This window comes from Dromiciops gliroides, chromosome 2 (assembly GCF_019393635.1).
Source record: "Dromiciops gliroides isolate mDroGli1 chromosome 2, mDroGli1.pri, whole genome shotgun sequence".
NCBI lineage: Eukaryota > Metazoa > Chordata > Mammalia > Microbiotheria > Microbiotheriidae > Dromiciops > Dromiciops gliroides.
Window position 1 is genome coordinate 400,717,641 of NC_057862.1, and position 18,616 is coordinate 400,736,256.

The 18,616-nt window shown below is 38.7% G+C and overlaps 1 pseudogene; it reads left to right on the forward strand.

Moving 5' to 3' along the window:
- The first annotated feature begins 7,029 nt into the window (after positions 1–7,029).
- Positions 7,030–8,963, forward strand: LOC122743666 (annotated as a pseudogene).
- The last annotated feature ends 9,653 nt before the right edge of the window (positions 8,964–18,616 follow it).

Consider the following 18,616-nt stretch of genomic DNA (forward strand, 5'->3'; position numbering starts at 1 on the left):
ACGACTTGGGTTCCAGTCCCACCTCAAACACAATAGCTCTAACGCAATGTGGATTTGGGCAGGACATAACTTCTTGGCAATCACTAAGACTATAAATTTCAGAGAAAATGACAAACTACTTTAGCAGAGGAGACTTCCTCACTTGGGAGGAAAGTTGTTAATGCTGACAAAATTGAAAATGTTGATACCAATTAAATCACAGGCCCAATCCCTATCTCCATGTCCTAATATGAGTCTATGTAGTACCAGGCATAAATAAAGGATGATTGGAAATGGGGAGACCAAATAACCTCCCAGAGTTTATAGTATAAAAACCTTAGTAATGTCAAGACCCACACATGAATAGTGAAATAATCCATTTCATAGATTTGGAGCTGGAAAGGAATAATCTAGTCCAGACTCCTCATTTTACAGATGAAACAGTCATAGAAAAGTTAAGTGATCTAGCCAAGGTAATGGCAGATACAACTTTAGTACCCACTTCTGTTGATTCCAATTCCAGGGCTCTTACAGTGATCTAAGAAAGTCTCTGCTCTATGACCCATGTTTGGATGAGTGATATAGTCAAGGCAAGTTGGGAAAGCCCTCACAGAAAATAAAATACTTGATTAGAGTTTTTAAATATTGACAACCTTTAGGATCTTAGAATTTAGAGCAAGAAGGAGACAATTTGGAGACAATTTCATTCAATCTCATTTTGTAAATGAAAAAACTGTGGCTCAGACAGAGAGAGTGATTTGCCCAGGATCACAGAGTTGGTAGTCAAACTCAGGTTCTCTGACTCCCAAACAAAAGTAAGGATATTTCAGGAAAAGAAAATAAACATGGATTTCAACTTGAGACTAAAATATGCTATTTCCAGAGCACAGGGACAAGACCAGACTAGCTGTAGTTTAGGGTGCTTGCCAAGGATAAGTGGGAGATAAGATTGTAAAGGGTATTATGGGCCCAGGTGGTGGTGGAGCATTTCAATTTGATTCTATAGGCAGATGGGAACAGTTGGAAGCTTTTTTCAGAGGAGTGACATAATGAAAAGCAGTGCTCAGGAGTATTAACCAAGAAGCATGGATTGGATGAGTGACTGGTGGGGAAGACGACATAGGAGACTTTCTTTACCAGTGATCTGCCATATGAGGTTATGAGGGCCTGAACTCATGTAGTAGCTAGCTACAGGAATGGAAAAGAAGAAAGGAACTGAAGAAAGAAGAAAGAAAGAAGAAAGAAAGAAAGAAAGAAAGAAAGAAAGAAAGAAAGAAAGAAAGAAAGAAAGAAAGAAAGAAAGAAAGAAAGAAAGAAAGAAAGAGGTGGAGGGAGGAAGGAAGGAAGGAAGGAAGGAAGGAAGGAAGGAAGGAAGGAAGGAAGGAAGGAAGGAAGGAAGGAAGGAAGGAAGGAAGGAAGGAAGGAAGGAAGGAAGGAAGGAAAAAAAGAGGGAGGGAGAGAAAGAAATAAGGAAGAAGTGAAAGAACTGGAAGTAGATTGTATCCACACATCCTTCCTAATCTATATTGCTGGCTTCAAGGTACTCTCAGTTTCTAAAGAAAAACGATCCAATATATTAGTCCAATGTAGGCATCACCATATGATGGGTCTCTTCCCTCTCTTTAGGTCTCCAATCACTTCTATGTCCTCAGGAAATGGGTACAGAACCATTGTTCCCTAATTCCCAGTTTCATGATTAGGATAGTAATTCTTTTGTCTATAAGAAGTTGACAGTACTCCCCACCCCCACTTCACAATTAGAGGAGATTTTATAAAGAGGAGAGAAGGAAAAGAAATCCATATACATAAATATATATGCTTATATTACATATTATGTATATCCTCTCCACATACATATGCATACATATATACATGTATGTGTATTGTATATGCATATGTGTGTATATGTATATGATCACTCAATCAACAAGCATCGATCAAGCACCAGCACAATGGTAACTTATCAGAGCATCTCAGTGCAGAAGTGACTTTTTATTAATAAAGCAAAATGAGTAGGATATTTACATTTAATCTTTTCCATTTGTTCTATGAGGACCTACAGAACAAGCTAGGTGACCTATTCTCTCTCAGAAGTGTAGGCAATGTTTTCAAAGGTTCGTGACACTAATATGCTCATTAATGTCACACTTCATCATGATTACTAAAAGAACATACATAGCATACAATTGTCTTTATAGATAAGAGAATTTTCAGGCTTCTTTATTAAAACAAAGTATTTAGAAGAAAAAACAAAGGATACTAAATGCCATTAATCTGAAGTGGGTCCTAAATACAGTGTATTGATACTCCTCATTCACCCTGAAAAACACTGTAATTATTGAAAGTGCCCAAGCTGTTAACTCAAAAACAACATATGCCACATTTACATATTGATTTGCATATAATTTCCATGTAATTCATTTCATGTCAAAATGCACAGATATGCTTCCAGTCACTGTGTGTTTTACCCCAAAGCCTCCTAGGCCCTGCTGCTAGCTTGAAACAACATCCTCCTTGGAAGCTATGTCAGGCTACACCTACATGGGATAACCAGATAAACTATTTCAGGCAATTTGATAAAATAACTGATAGGGCTGAGTTATTTTCCCACTTGCTAAATTGATGTCATTAACCATCTAAAAAGTAATATAATGGCTCAGTACACCTGAGTATCAGTCACTCCACTATTGCCTAGGTAAACAGTGATTGATTGGTTTAGTCAGAAGTTACAGTTGGCACTGTTCTTTAATTCTCTACCACCAACATAGTATATTTACTGTAGGATTATAGCATGGCCCCTAGAGAGGTTTAGTCAGTGTTAACTGGACCACATTTGGAATGTAAAAATCTCAAATTTCACATTTGGGAAAAACAATGAGTTCAATTTTTGTTTTTTAAAAAGATAATTACCTGAAATAGTACAACTTCTTTGAAAGTTCATGCAAAAACAATGTGATCCCCAAGGAGGCAATTGCTGGGTTTGTTACAGCCTTTCACCAGGTTTTTTCCCATGTGGTTCATGGACATCTCTATCTTGTTTAGTTAAGTAGGAAAACTTTCTGATTTAATCCATCAGTTGACCTTGTGCAAAATTTAGCTTAGACCACATAGAGATTCGCACCTCTTGGCGTGAGTGATTTATAGGAAAGTTCAAACATTCTGTGTGAATTTAACTGTTCTTTCATGTGTACATTTCCATCCATTTTAAGGCTTTCGAAGAAACTAAATGCCCCAAAGAAAACAATTTACATATACTTTTCAAAGTTATGTGAAACAAAGACCAAGTAGGTCAGGACTATTCATCTAAAAATATTGGTATGGTCTGAGACAAAATAAAAACCTGTAGTTTAAATACATGAACAGAAGCATAATTTGACCAGCATTCTTGTGTAGATGCAAAAGAAGGTAAACTACTGAATAGTACCTGTGACTCTAATTGGCCATACTCTACTGGACCACCTCAAACTACAAGAATCTCTTTGTTTTCTCCTTCTCTTTCACCACCCTCCTTCAAAAAGGCAATTGCACACATATTCAGAGGAGGTAGACCTGACAACAATTGTTCATGTAAAAAAAAAAATTAGAGATTTTAGCATGAATCTGAATCTGTTTGAAATGTTAAAGACGTTAACGTAATCTTAGGCTGCATTTACACAAGTCTGGTGTCCAGATCAAGGGAAATAAGATCCTGCTGTACTCTGTTGGTCAAATCAACATCTGGAGTGTTATATTCACTTCTGGGTGGCACATTCTCAGATGGACATTAAGAAACCACAGAACGTCTAGAGTGGAGCGATCATGAGATAAATCCAAATGTCAGGAAAGGTATTCCTTTGAGCATCCAGACTGGCCTCTTTGTAGCTTTTCTCCTTTACTTCCAGTCTGGTTTCTGAGGCCAAGCAGAACAATTGTAATCCCTCTCCCATAGGATGGTCTTTCTGATACTTGAAGACAGCTGTTCATGTCATCTTTAAATCTCTTCTCCAGGCAAAACATCCCCAATTCTTTCAACTGATCCTCTTATGGTATGATCCCAAGGGCCTGTATCATCCCTCCTCGGGACACTCATCAACTTATCAGTTGCCTTATACACGTGGTGCACATAACAAAACATAATACACCAGGTGTAGTCTGAGAAAAGCAAAGTATGGTAGGAAATGGGAAGGGGGGAAGAACAAGCATTTATTTAGAAACTACTATGCACCAGGAACTGTGGGAAGTACTTCACAAATATTCTCATTGGATCTTCATATCCACCTTTTGAAGTATTCTTCTTCTCATTTTACAGTTGAAGAAAGTAGTATGAGTTTGAACTCAGGTCTTCCTGACTCCAGGCCAAGGAGTATATCCACCATGCTACTTTCCTTGTCCTAGAAGCTGTGCCTTTCTTAATGTAACCTCAAATGACATTCTCTCTCTCTCTCTCTCTCTCTCTCTCTCTCTCTCTCTCTCTCTCTCTCTCTCTCTCTGTATCTCTCTCTCTCTCTCTCTTTCTCTCTCTCTCCCTCTTTTTTTTGCCATGGGACAATGAGGGTTAAGTGACTTGCCCAGGGCCACACAGCTAGTAAGGGTCAAGTGTCTGAGACCAGATTTGAACCCAGGTCATCCTGAATTCAGGGCTGCTGCTTTATCTATCTATCTACTGTGCCACCTAGCTGCCCCCAACATTCTCTTTTTTTAAGTGCCATTTTGCAATATGAACTTTTGTTGAGCATGCAGTCCACTAAAACCCCCAGATCTTTTTCAGATGAATTTTCATTCAAGCTATCCAAAAATGAAATGAATGGGCTATCATGGCAGGCAGTGGATTTACCTTCATTATAAGTCTTCAAGGAAAGAGTAGATGACTATGGAGTAGAGGGAATTCTTATTCAGGTATGGGTTTGATTGGGTGGTCTGTGAAATAGGTCCTTTCCAACTCAGAGCTTCTATAATTTGTAATTTTGTGATTTGGAGCAAGAAGAGACCTTTGTGATTATCTAGTCTAACCTCCTCATGGGAAACTGAAGCCCAGAAAGCCGAAGTGTTTTGGAACAAGTCATTTCTTCAGTTGCCAATCCAGAATCGTGGGAGCCAGGTATGAAGCAGACTTACAGGATTGAACTGCTTTATTCAAACATAAATATAGAAGGTGCAGAAAGCCTTTCAAGAGCCACTCAAATGCTACCTTCCTTGATGTATCCTATCTGGAATGTATTTTTCTCTCAAACTTCACATAGCACTTTGTTTTCCAACTCTCTCAATACACTAATTAATGTATTTCTGTATTTGAGTGTGTATGTGCACATGTGTGTGTGTGTGTGAGTCCCTGCTAGGATGTAAGCTATATGAAGGGAGAGTCAGGGTCTTATCTGAAATTTGGACCTGTCTATCATAATACTCTCTTCATAGAACAGAACATTTTGTAAATGCTTATTGAATGGGTGAAATAGTGAATTATTACAATAGAGGGCAGCTAGGTGGTAGCACAGTGGATAGAGTGCCAGACCTGGAGTCAGGAAGATTCATCTTCCTGAGTTCAAATCTGACCTCAGACACTTCCTAGCTGTTTGAACCTGGGCAAATCACAACCCTGTTTTCCTCAGTATCCTCATCTATAAAATGAGCTAGAAAAGGAAATAGAAAATCAATCTAATATCTTTGCCAAGAAAAACCCAAATGGGATCATGAAAAGTCAGACACGACTGAAAAATGGCCAAACCACAACAAATAACAGAGGTTACTGCAGCAGTCGGCAGGAAATTGGGTTGGGTTAATCTGTAAAGTCCCTTTCAATTCTTTCTCTCCCTTTTCCTGTAACTTGGATATTTGTAGATAAGTAAGTAGCCATCTAGCAATGATTTCAGCTTTAAAGGGAATTAGGATCATAGATCTAAAGCTTTAAGGGACACCAGAGTCCATCTAGTACAACCCACAGAGAGGATAAGTGACTTACCCAAGGTCACACAAATGGTCAGTATCAGAGGTAAAGTTTGAACCCAGATCTGGTAATCTTTCTACCTCTGACAGTTAAAATAATCTTACTTTCCATGCAGCATTAGACTATATAACAAGTCTTGTCCTTTTAGGGGAAAGGAGGATATTTCTGTTAGTGTCTCCAATGGCAGTATAAATTATATGCTTTTGTTTTTCCTTGTCAACACTGACTACAGGCTGGTAATTATGCAAACATTGTAGGAAGAAAACACTAATTAAAGTTCTGTTCTCCATTAGTGAAAAGTATAACTAAAGTTCATGTTCCCAATTATAATAAGAAATCATTCATAAAGATACATTGCCAATAGTATTTTCTCTGCCATTCAAATGACCAGAGATTCAAGTTGTTTTGCACAACAGAGAGCAATTAACATTCAAGCCACCAAGCATTTATTAGGTGCCTACTATATCCAAGGCATCATACCAGGTCTCTGACATACAAAGACAAAAGATGAAATGTGCCTGCCTTCAATGAGCTTGCAATCAGACACATGTTCATGGAGAAGAAAATCTAAAGCATATACAAAGTAAATATAAAGCAATTTGGGGGAAAGAGTACTAACATGGGTTAGGGAGGGGATCAGGAAAAGTCTCTGTAGGAGCTGGCACCTGAGTTGAGCCTCAAAGGGTACAAAGAATTCTGAGAGGCAGCAGTGAGGAGGGAGAATGTTCAGGTGTATGGGACAGACTGGACAAAAATGTGGAGGTGGGGGGAGGAATATCACGGATGGGAAATAAGTACACAGTTTGCCTTGAATATAGAGTATATATGTTGGTGGGGAGGGGAGACAAAGATTAAGATGAAATAAACTTGGAAAATAGTCTGGAGCCAGACTGTAAAGGACTTTAAATGAGAAATAAAGGAGTTTGTATTCTATCCTATTGATGATTGAAACATTTTTTTAAAACAGGAAAATGATATCGTCAAAATTTGAGATTACTTTGACACTTGTGTGGAAGATGGATTGAAAGAAGGAAGGAAGGAAAGAAAGAGAAAGAAAGGATCTACTCAGTGCAGCAGCAGCCCTTCTTTCTCTACAGCGGTCAGCTACGACCCCCAACTCCCCAGCAACCATGTCAAAGGGACCCGCAGTTGGCATTGATCTCGCCACCACTTACTCCTGTGTGGGAGTTTTCCAATATGGGAAAGTGGAGATCATTGCTAATGACCAAGGAAACAGGACCACCCCAAGCTATGTGGCCTTCACCGACACAGAGTGTTTAATAGGTGATGCAGCAAAGAATCAAATTGCTATGAACCCCACCGACACAGTTTTTGATGCCAAACGTCTGATTGGTCGAAGATTTGATGATGCAGTTGTACAGTCAGACATGAAGCATTCACCCTTCACGGTGGTGAATGATGCAGGCAGGCCTAAGGTCCAAGTGGAATACAAAGGGGAGACCAAAAGTTTCTATCCTGAAGAAGTATCTTCTATGGTCTTGACTAAGATGAAAGAAATTGCAGAAGCTTACCTTAGGAAGACTGTCACAAATGCTGTGGTCATAGTACCAGCCTATTTCAACGATTCCCAACGTCAGGCCACCAAAGATACTGGAACCATCGCTGGTCTAAATGTGCTCTGAATCATCAATGAGCCAACTGCTGCTGCTATTGCTTATGGCTTGGACAGAAAGGTTGGTGCCGAGAGAAATGTGTTGATCTTTGACCTTGGAGGTGGTGCTTTTGATGTCTCCATTCTTACCATTGAAGATGGTATCTTTGAGGTCAAGTCCACAGCTGGGGACACCCACTTGGGTGGGGAAGACTTTGACAACCGCATGGTCAACCATTTCATTGCTGAGTTCAAGCGCAAGCACAAAAAGGACATCAATGAGAACAAGAGGGCTGTTCGACATCTGCGCACTGCTTGTGAACGTGCAAAGCACACCCTCTCTTCCAGTACCCAGGCCAGTATTGAGAGTGGTTCCCTCTATGAAGGCATCGACTTCAATACCTCAATCACCCGAGCCCGTTTCGAAGAGCTGAATGCCGATCTCTTCCGATGCACACTGGACCCTGTGGAAAAGGCCCTAAGAGATGCCAAACTAGATAAGTCACAGATTCATGACATCATCCTGGTGGGTGGTTCCACTCGAATCCCCCAAATCCAGAAGCTTCTGCAAGACTTCTTCAATGGCAAGGAGCTGAACAAGAGTATCAACCCTGATGAGGCTGTTGCCTATGGTGCAGCTGTCCAGGCTGCCATTTTGTCTGGAGATAAGTCTGAGAATGTGCAGGACTTGCTGCTGTTGGATGTCACTCCTCTTTCCCTTGGAATTGAGATGGCTGGTGGAGTTGTGACAGTTCTGATCCAACATAATACCACCATCCCCACCAAGCAGACACAGACCTTTACTACCTCTTCTGACAACCAGCCCAGTGTGCTTATTCAGGTGTATGAAGGTGAGAGAGCGATGACCAAGGATAACAACCTACTTGGCAAGTTTGAGCTCACAGGAATCCCCCCAGCACCCAGGGGTGTCCTTCAGATTGAAGTAACATTTGACATCGATGCAAATGGCATCCTCAATGTTTCTGCTGTGGATAAGAGCACAGGCAAGGAGAACAAGATCACCATCACCAATGACAAAGGTCGTCTGAGCAAAGAAGACATTGAACGGATGGTCCAGCATGAGTTTGGGATGGAAAATAATGAGATCAATGTTGAATATATTGAGTTTGAAATGGATATGGGACATAAAGGTACAAACATCAAGACAAAGCTTGGTAGAAGGGATAGAGCACTGGACCTGGTGTCAGGAGAATCAAAGTTAAAATCCTGCCTCAGAAATTTACTAGCTACATGACTCTGAGTGAGTCACTTCACTTCTCTGTGCCTTAGTTTCATCATCTGTGAAATGGGAATTATAATAGTCCCTAATTCTGTGGGTTATTATGAGAATAATTGAGATAAAATGCATCATGCTATAGAAAGGTTAGCTGTTATGAGAAGACCTAAAAGATTCTAGTGGCATGGAGCAGAAGTTCAGAGAAGTATAAATAGATTACAGATGTAGAGATTATATATTTTTTATTTCTTTAAGTAGTCTGAAAAGCAGGGATTAAAGACAATTTTCTTTTTCCCCATAGTTATATCCAGCACTTAGCACAATGCCTGGCATTTAATAAATATTTTTGACTGACTGATTATTGCCTTTCATCTATGAACAGGCAGTTTTCAGGCAAAGAAATAAAAGCTATCTATAGTTATAGGAAAACATGTTCTAAATCACTACTGAATACAGAAATGCAAATTAAAACACCTCTGAGGTACCACCTTATACTTATCAAATTGGCTAATACGACAAAAAAGGAAAATGATAAATATTGGAGGGAATGTGGGAAAACTAGGACACTAATGCTCTGTCAGTGGAGCTGTGAAATGATCCAACCATTCTGGAGAGAAATTAGGAATGATGACTCAAGGGCTATAAAACTGTACATATCCTCTGATACAGAATTACCAGAGATTGAAAAAGGGAGAAAGAACCTACTTATACAAAAATATTTATAGCAACTTTTTGTGCTGCCTAAGAATTGAAAGTCAAGGAGATACCCATAAATTGTGGAATTGCTGGACAAGTTGTGGCACATTATTGGAATGGAATATTATTGTGTTATAAAACATTGTAAGCAGGATCATTTCATAAAAAGCTGGAAAAACTTACATGAACTGATGCAGAGTGAAGTGAACAGAACCAGGAGAACAATGTACACAGTAACAGTAATATTCTATAATGAATTGTAAATGACTTAGCTATTCTCAGCAATACAATGATCCAAAACAATCCCAAAGGACTCATGATGAAAAGGCTATCTTCCTCCAGAGAAAGAATTGGCATTGTATCAATACAAACTGAAACATACTAATTATTCTTTCATACTATTTTCATTCTTTCCTTTTTTTCTTTTTTCTTTCCTTCTTTCTTTCTTGTTTGAGTCTTCTAGCACAAAATGACTAATATGGAAATGTTTTACATGATTTTGCATGCATAACCCATATCTTATTGATTACCATCTCAGAGATGGGTGAGGAGAAGGAAGGAGGGATAGAATTTGGAACTCAAAACTTTTTTAAAAAACAAAAAATGATAAAAAAAAACCTCTTTTACATGTAATTAGGGGAAAATAAAATATTATTCAAAAAAGAAAAAGCCATCCCTCAAGAGATAAGTGGTCAAAGAATATGAGCAAATAATTTACAAAAGAAGAATCACAAACCATATGAAAGCATGTACCAATCACCAATAAGAAAAATGCAAATCAAAAGAACAATGAGATTTCACATAATACACAGAAAATTAGCAAAAATGACAAAAGATGGCAATAGTTAATGCTTTAGGTATTTTACATTGCTGCATTATTGTAGAACTATGCATTGGTCCAACCATTGTGAAAAGTAACTTGGAATTATGTGTATAGAGTGATTGAAATGTCCATTCTTTTTGAGCTAACAGTTCCACTTTAAGGCATATAGCCCAAGGAGATCAAAGCCAAAAAAGAGATGAGGGGAACCTTATGCACACCAAAGTATTTATAACAGTGTTTTTGTGGTAGCAAAAAACTGGAAATAACAAAGATGTTGATTGATGGGGATGTGGTAAGCAAATTGTGATACATTAATATTTTGGACTATCACTCTGCTTTAAGAAAATGATGAATATGATGGATAAAGAGAAGTATGGAAAGACCTTTATGAACTGATACAAATTAAAACAAGCAGAATAACAATGTAAATAAAAGAACAATAAAAACAAAGCTAAATGCTTACAAAACTATAATGATCAAGCTTGACCCCAAAGATGCCATATGAGACAATCCCCTACCCTTCAGTTCTTTGCAGAGGTAGGTCAGATTTTTCTGATATATTGGTTTTCCTCATCTTTTTTGTTCTGTATGATAAGCTATGTTTCTCTGGGAGTGGAAAATGTAGATGATGTGAAAACAAATAATATCAATTAAAATATATTTTAAAATAAAATAAATGATCCACTTATGAACTGATTGCTGAAAATTAATACTAGGGACAGCTAGGTGGTGCAGTGAATAAAGCACCGGCCCTGGATTCAGGAGGACCTGAGTTCAAATCCAGCCTCAGACACTTAACACTTACTAGCTGTGTGACCCTGGGCAAGTCACTTAACCCCAATTGCCTCGCAAAAAAAAAAAAATTAATACTACAGGCATACTTTTAACAAAAACTAAGGATGATATGGTGTAGTGGAAAGGATTCTTGAGGACCTTTAGTTTCTAATATTATCTGCTACATTATTGTGCGGCAACATTAAGTAGCCACTCTTTGTTCCTAGACCTCAGTGTCAACATCTTTTGGAATGAGGGAGTTGGACTAAATGATCTAAGGACACTTGAAACTCTAAATCTATGATTTCTTCCCTCAACCACAGCCATTTTTCTTCATTTGACTTTTCCCCCTAAATACTATTTATGTACTGAGCCAACTGAGACTCCAATGGACATTGCTTAACTATATATATATATATATATATATATATATATATATATATGTATATATATATATACATACACACATAGTTTTTAATATATAGTTAAATATGCATGTATATGTTACATAATTATATATAATGTATAATATATATAATGTTTTCTTTCTTATATGTAGTGTATACATACCTACATACATACATACATACATACAAGATTATATAAAGAGTGGATGGGGGGCAGCTAGGTGGCACAATGGATAAAGCACCTGCCCTAGATTCAGGAAAACCTGAGTTCAAATTCGGCCTCATACACTTGACACTTACTAGCTTTGTGACCCCAGGCAAGTCACTTAACCCTCATTGCCTCACAAAAACAAAAACAAAAGAGTGGATGGAAGATAATCTCAGAAAGAAGGCACTAGTAGCTGGGAAGTTGACAATGGGAAGAACAGGAAAGCCCTCCTGCAGAAAGTGGGATTTAAGTAGAGTACTGAAAGAAATCCAGGGAAGCCAGTAAGAAAAGGGAGTCTTTTAGGCATGGGGGAACAAGCTGTGAAAAATGCATGGAGTAAGGAAATAGAGTATCAGGTCAGAGGAAAAGCAAGCAGCAGTGTTGCTGGATCATCAGGGAGGACAATCATGGAAAGGAAAAGAGTAAGAACATGTAAGAAAACTGGAAAAGTAGCAAGGAGCAGAGCTGGTATTTGAACCTTGGCTCTCTAACTCCACATTTAGGTGCATCCTACTACCCCACCCTGTCTCTCAGTTCCCAGGAGAGTTGCAGACCTTCTTGAGGACTCTGCCTATCTTCCAACATTCCCTCCATGGTATTTTATATGCATCAGGAAACTAGCCATGCCAGTCAGAATGGGGTTAGAGGTTGTTCCTAGCTGCCAGCATCTCCAGGCGAACATTCCCTTTAGGCAGCATACCCAGGGAACTGAACCAGCTGCTGTGACAACAGCTGTGGGCAAGCTCCGTGATTGGGCATGAACTCTGGTGAGATTGCTCATGGAGTGACTTCTTGTCAGGAGATGTCCATTCTGACCACAGAGGCAGGTGCTGGTGGGGATTCCCTGTCTACAGAAACAGCTGTGCCTTGGAGAGTCCCTGCTGGAAGCTGCCATACAACATAAGTGTAGAAAGAGCTGCTCAAAAAGACCATTACCAGAGGGGAATAATATACCAGAGGATGAGGGAGGAAGGGGAGCATCTGGATTACCGTTTCCATAATGTTTATCTACAAGCAACATATTTGACATTGCTCATATCAATGAAAAATCCTGTTTCAGTTTTTTTGCTTTATAATTCAGCATATTGACCTTTTTAAACTCTGATTTCTTTTCTTGATTTAGGAAGAATACATTCTCATTGTGTCGGAAAAAAAGGATGCCATAAGGCAAATTGAACACTTCTCCCATGTGTTGTTGTTTTGTTTTGTTTTTTGAAATTGACTAATCTCTTTTAGAATTTGGAATGACGTCTTTTTCCGACCCTGATTCTCCCAAACTGAAATATTCTGTTTCCTTTCCATCTTCCCTGCACACCAGTTCCCTTCCCACCTTACTGCCTGCCTCACCCCCTGAATGAAAAGAGCAATAACTTTATAAAACATCCAAAAACACAGTGGAAGTTTCCTGCAGCTTCAAATGGAGTGCTCTGTTATCTTTGGAATAACTTTGAAGTCCCTTTGGTGCAGTATTATAGTCCATTTTTATGTCATGGAGCCTATTAGCATGCCTGTGGGAAACATTAATTCATACTGACATCATACCAAGGTTTTCAATCAATTGGCTATTTTGCTTTCTTTTTTTCTTAAGCAATTAAAGTGAAAGGTGACGGGGCTATTTTCCAAGAAGGATGGAATATGGCTTGCCCTCATCAGTGACATCCCCTTGACAGCATTATAGGCAAATGGAAAACACAGCTTTTGGCAGAATGGGAAAGAAGGATGCCTGGCATTTTGCTATGTTTTTTTAAAGGTTTGGATTGAGCTGGTGTACAGATGCTTGATACATAAAACTTCTAACCCAGTAGTTAGGCACAGCTGTCTGAAACCATTTGGTTCCGGTCACTTATGATTATTCTGATGGCAAACAGTTCTGATACTGGGGACAGACATCGTCAACTTGATTCGATAAGAATTTAATACATAAAGAATTTTCCTTTATTCTGCCTAAGAGCATGTATCATTGTCAAAGAGAGAACTAAAGAGAATACATATAGGTTCCTGTTATCTCAAACTGTTAATATTTAACATGTCTTAAAAAGCTATCTTTGTGTGCTCCACATTCCATTAATTTAATCACCAATGCACTGTTAAGTATCTATCAGAAATGTGACTTTTTCCACGATGTATTAATCTGGTAATGATGTCTTCCCTTTTATTTTGAGATTCAGAATTATTATTTGAAGTTACAAGATTTTTTTTCTAAAATTGGGATACAATAGGAACTATTTGGAAGAAGCTAATGACACATTGAATGAGTTAGTAAAAAGTTCAAGGGATTTCTAATTTAACCAAAGCTTTTGGCTCAGTTCCCTTCTTCACATCCAAGAAGACACAAACTGGTTGAATGTAAACACTCTATCTCACCCCTATAAGCTCTCTCCCCTGCCATATCCCTTGCCCAGTGTATTACAATAACTGGGAATTTCAACAATGCCCTTGTTTAGAGGCAGTGTGGCATAATAGATAGAGAATTGTCCTTGGAACCAACAAGACTTGGCTTCAAGTTCTGCCACTGACACATACTGACTGCATTACCCTGGACAACTTCTCAGTGCTCTAAGATTATAAATTCCAGAGAAAGTGCCTACATTGGTAGAGGAAGTTTCCTTACTGAAGAGTTGCCTTTACCAATGAAAACATAGGCCCAGTCTCTCTCTCTAGATCAGTCATGCATGATAGATTCTAGAGATACTCCCCTTTTCAAACTTTTTTTAAAACTAAAATTTTATCAGTGATGGTCTCCATTTAACTTTGAAAATGCAGGAATGCTGATAAGCCTTTTCCCAGCATTCTCTGCTCCCTTCACCCCCAGCAGCCAACATGGGTCATGTTCAGACCAAGACCATGAAGAAGGCAGTGCAGGTCATCATCGAAAAGTACCACACCCCGGGGGCAGCTAGGTGGCTCAGTAGATAAAGCACAGGCTCTGGATTCAGGAGGACCTGAGTTCAAATCTGGCCTCAGACACATGACACTTACTCGCTGTGTGACCCTGGCAAGTCACTTAACCCTCATTGCCCTGCAAAAAAAAAAAAAAAAAGGAAAGAAAAGTACTACACCCACCTGGGCAACAACTTCCGCACCAACAAGCGAGTATGCGAGGAGATTGCCATCATCCCCAGCAAGAAGGTGAGATATGTTACTCATCTGATGAAGCGCATCCAGAGAGGCCCTGTGAGAGGTATCTCCATCAAATTACAGTAAGAAGAAAGAAAAAGGAGGGATAATTATGTCTCTGAGGTCTCTGCTTTGGATCAGAAGATCATTGAAGTAGACCCTGATACCAAAGAAATGTTGAAACTCCTGGCCTTTGACAGTTTGTCCAACCTGCAAGTTACCCAGCCCACGGTTGGGATGAACTTCAAAACACCAAGAGGAGCTGTTTAATGTTTACTTTTGCATGCTTTCCAATAAACTTGGGAACCCCCCAGAAAAAAAAATGAAGGGTGCTAATTAAATTCATATTTATTGACAGCATTATTGGTAAATGGAAATTTGTTTATTTAATTTCTATCTGTGTACAGTTGCATTTCACTTATTCAGAGATTTTTTTAACCAGCAAAATCATCTATCTGAAGCATACCTGAGATCACAGAAAAGAGGGGGAATAAAAGGCTTCCAAAATAGGTATCCATGCTCCAAAGCTCAAGCCCTTTTTTTCATAGCAGAGGACTTCAGAACTTATAGCCTAATTATTCTAACTTTGTACACAGTTCTAACTGGCCTAGTAATCTGGTTTCACACAGCAGATTAGAAGTAGCAAATTGTAAAGGGGAACAAGATGTTTGAGCTAGAAACAAATGACAAGAAATCACAGCTGGCAGCCTAAAAGCAAAGAAGAATATAGAAATACTATAAAAAGTAAATACAGTAAATCTGAATACAAACACCCACAATATAGGCAACATATGAGATGAACTGGATTGTTCTAATGTAAAGGAAGCAAATCTGACCTCATACATATCACAAAGACTTGATAAAATGAGGGAGGCCCATCCCATGAATGAAATTTGACTTTGAATAGATATATCTCATTCAATAGGAATATGTTAGGTAAAAGGGAAGGAGTTGGGGGTGGAATATATAAAGTAGCATTGTAGACTGAAAAAGCAAGTTCATGTGGAGAAATTCAAGAACCAGAGAAGGAAAATAAGGTAGAGAAAAAATGGGTGAATATCAACAGAAGGACAGAGAGAAGTGGCTTCTCCACACCCCCAGGAGTATACTAAGCTCATCTAGGTAGAAAAAGGAAATAGTAAGCAGTCTGAGAAACATTACAGAGGCATGATAGAATAGCAATGGGGAATATCAAATACCCAGATATCTGCTGAAGCTCTCTTTCTTTGCCAAAAGCAAAGCAAATAAAAATCTCTTCATTTGACTTCGTTAAAATTCCATCCTTTAAAAGATAAACAAAAAAGGAGAAATTTTGTTCTATACCTAATTCTAATCAATGTTGTTGTTATCGGTCAGTCTTTTCAGTCATGTCTGATTGTTTGTGACCCCATTTGAGGTTTCTTGGTAAAGATACTAAAGTCATTTTCCATTTTCTGCACCAGTTCATCATTTTACAGATGAGGAAACTGAGACAAACAGGGTTAAGTGACTTGCCCAGGGTCACCCAACTACTAAGTATATGAGGCCAGATTTGAGCTCAGGAAGATGAATATTGCCGAGTCCAAGCCCAGCACTCTATTTACTGTACCACCTAGCCACCCCATTCTAGTCAATAGGGAGGAGCTAATTCCCAGAGTAAAAATTATGGGAAACTTAAGCAGAAAGTGACAATTTCCTCCAAGAGGTTATGATAGAGAAAGAGAGTAGGTCCAGGCATATTCTGGAATATGTCCTCATTTTGGAAAAGTACGTTACAAAGCATTCATGTAGGATAATGGGATTCTGTAGTAGGAGGAATCAATCCAAAAGGGATGGAAAACTCTCAGGAATGAGATTGTGAGGGCACAAAGGGAAACAATTATGAGAAAGAGGAATTATCTGAAGAAATCAATGCGAATGTACTGATATTCAACACCTAACTTAGATTTTTTTAAAGATATGTACAGAAGATGGTAGCAAGAACAGGGAACAGGATAAATACAAAAGGTTGACTCAGTAATAAAAGAATAGTGTCCGGACTGCCAAAGCTCAGAATGAACTGAATCTGACAAAGAAAGCTAGGGATAATTAAGAAAGGTATTTTTTTTTTCAACTGTATTGGAGGTAAATGGAGACTCAAAGAACAGATAGTATTGCTCTGGATGGATGAGACAGTGATAACTGACAAGAGATAGATGGCAAAGCTGTTCAAATAATATTTTACTTTTGTTTTCTCTGACAAGAAGATTGGCCTTTGGAGCTAGAAAAGATGGCGGGGGGGATATGGGGAGGGACCGTTGAACAGGAGTGGATACTCAAGAAAAGTAAGGCACTAGTAAGAGAGCACTTAACTGCCCTTGTTGAGTTTGTCACATAGTCCACATAAGCTATATCCTCAAGTACTGAACAACCTGGTTGATGTGATTTCTGAGGCACTGACAATGATATTTTAATAACCTTGGAGACTAAGAAAGGTACCAGAGGACTTGAAGAGGGCATATCCCAATTTTCAAAAAAGGAAATAGAATAGTACCTATCAACTATGGGCCAATGAGTTTGACTTAGATTCCTGAGAAATGTAAAGAATATGTTATTAACAAGATAATTAGTGAACATCTAGAAAAGGAAGCCAAGATCATAAAGAACAAGGATGAGTAAGAATCCACCATGTTGGGAGGTAGAGCCAAAATGGTGGAGAAAAGTCAGGCACTCTCCTGAGTTCTCCCTGAAACTCCTCCAAAAACTTTAATGCTTCCAAACAAATTCTGGAGTGGTGGAACCCGCAGAAGACAGTGTGAAACAATTTTTGAGCCTAAGATAACTGAGAAGGTTGGTAGGATATGTCTGTTGTACCAGGGTGAGAATGGAATGCAGTCCAGTTCAGGTTGTGCCAGTGCAGACCAGGACCCAGCAAACCAGGAACAAACCAGGGTGCCTGAATTAGTGGTGGCCGTGGCACTTTCCAAACTTCTCAACCCATACTTGGATCTGGGTCACAGTACTGTCTCAGTCCCAGCATGAGGAAGAGCACCAGCACACTGGAGCTTGCGGCCACAGGTGAGTGGGGCTCTGATCAGAGTTCTAGGGTAGAAAAAAGTGCTTGTGGTCACTCACAGACCAGTACACAATACAGAAGAATAGTAAACACACCTCTCCCTAGATCATACCAACTTGGAAGAATCAAAAACTTAGAAGTCACCAGAATTACCTTAGAAAATGGCTGCACACAAAAAATCCTGAAGGTTGAGACAGTGCCCCCTCCACTCTAGAAGTAGAACCCTACTTTAGCCTAGAGTTGTGAATGTCAAGAAATAGGCTGGAAAAAAATGAGTAAACACCAAAAAATCCTCTGACTATAGAAATTTACTACGGTGACAGGGAAGATCAAAACACAACTCAGAAGACAACAAAGTCAAAACTGCTCCATCCAAAGCCTCAAAGCAAAATATGAATTGGTCTCAGGTATGGAAGAACTCAAAGGGGATTTTTAAAATCAAGAAAGAGAGGTAGAGAAAAATTTGGGAGGAGAAATGAGAGCAATGCAAGAAAATCATGAAGAAAGAATCAATAGCTTGGTAAAAGAAGCACAAAAAATTACTGAAGAAAATAATACTTTCTTAAAAATAGTCCAAATATTAAAAGAGACACAAACATCCAGTGAAGAGAATGCCTTAAAAAGCAGACCTGGACAAATGGAAAAAGAGGTACAAAAAAATCCACTGAAGAAAATAATTCATTAAAAATTAGAATTGGGCAAGTGGAAGCTACTGACTTTATGAGACATCAAGAAACAAAATGAAGAAAAGAAAATGAAAAAAGGAGAAAATATTAAATATCTGATTGGAAAAAATTATTAAAATGGAA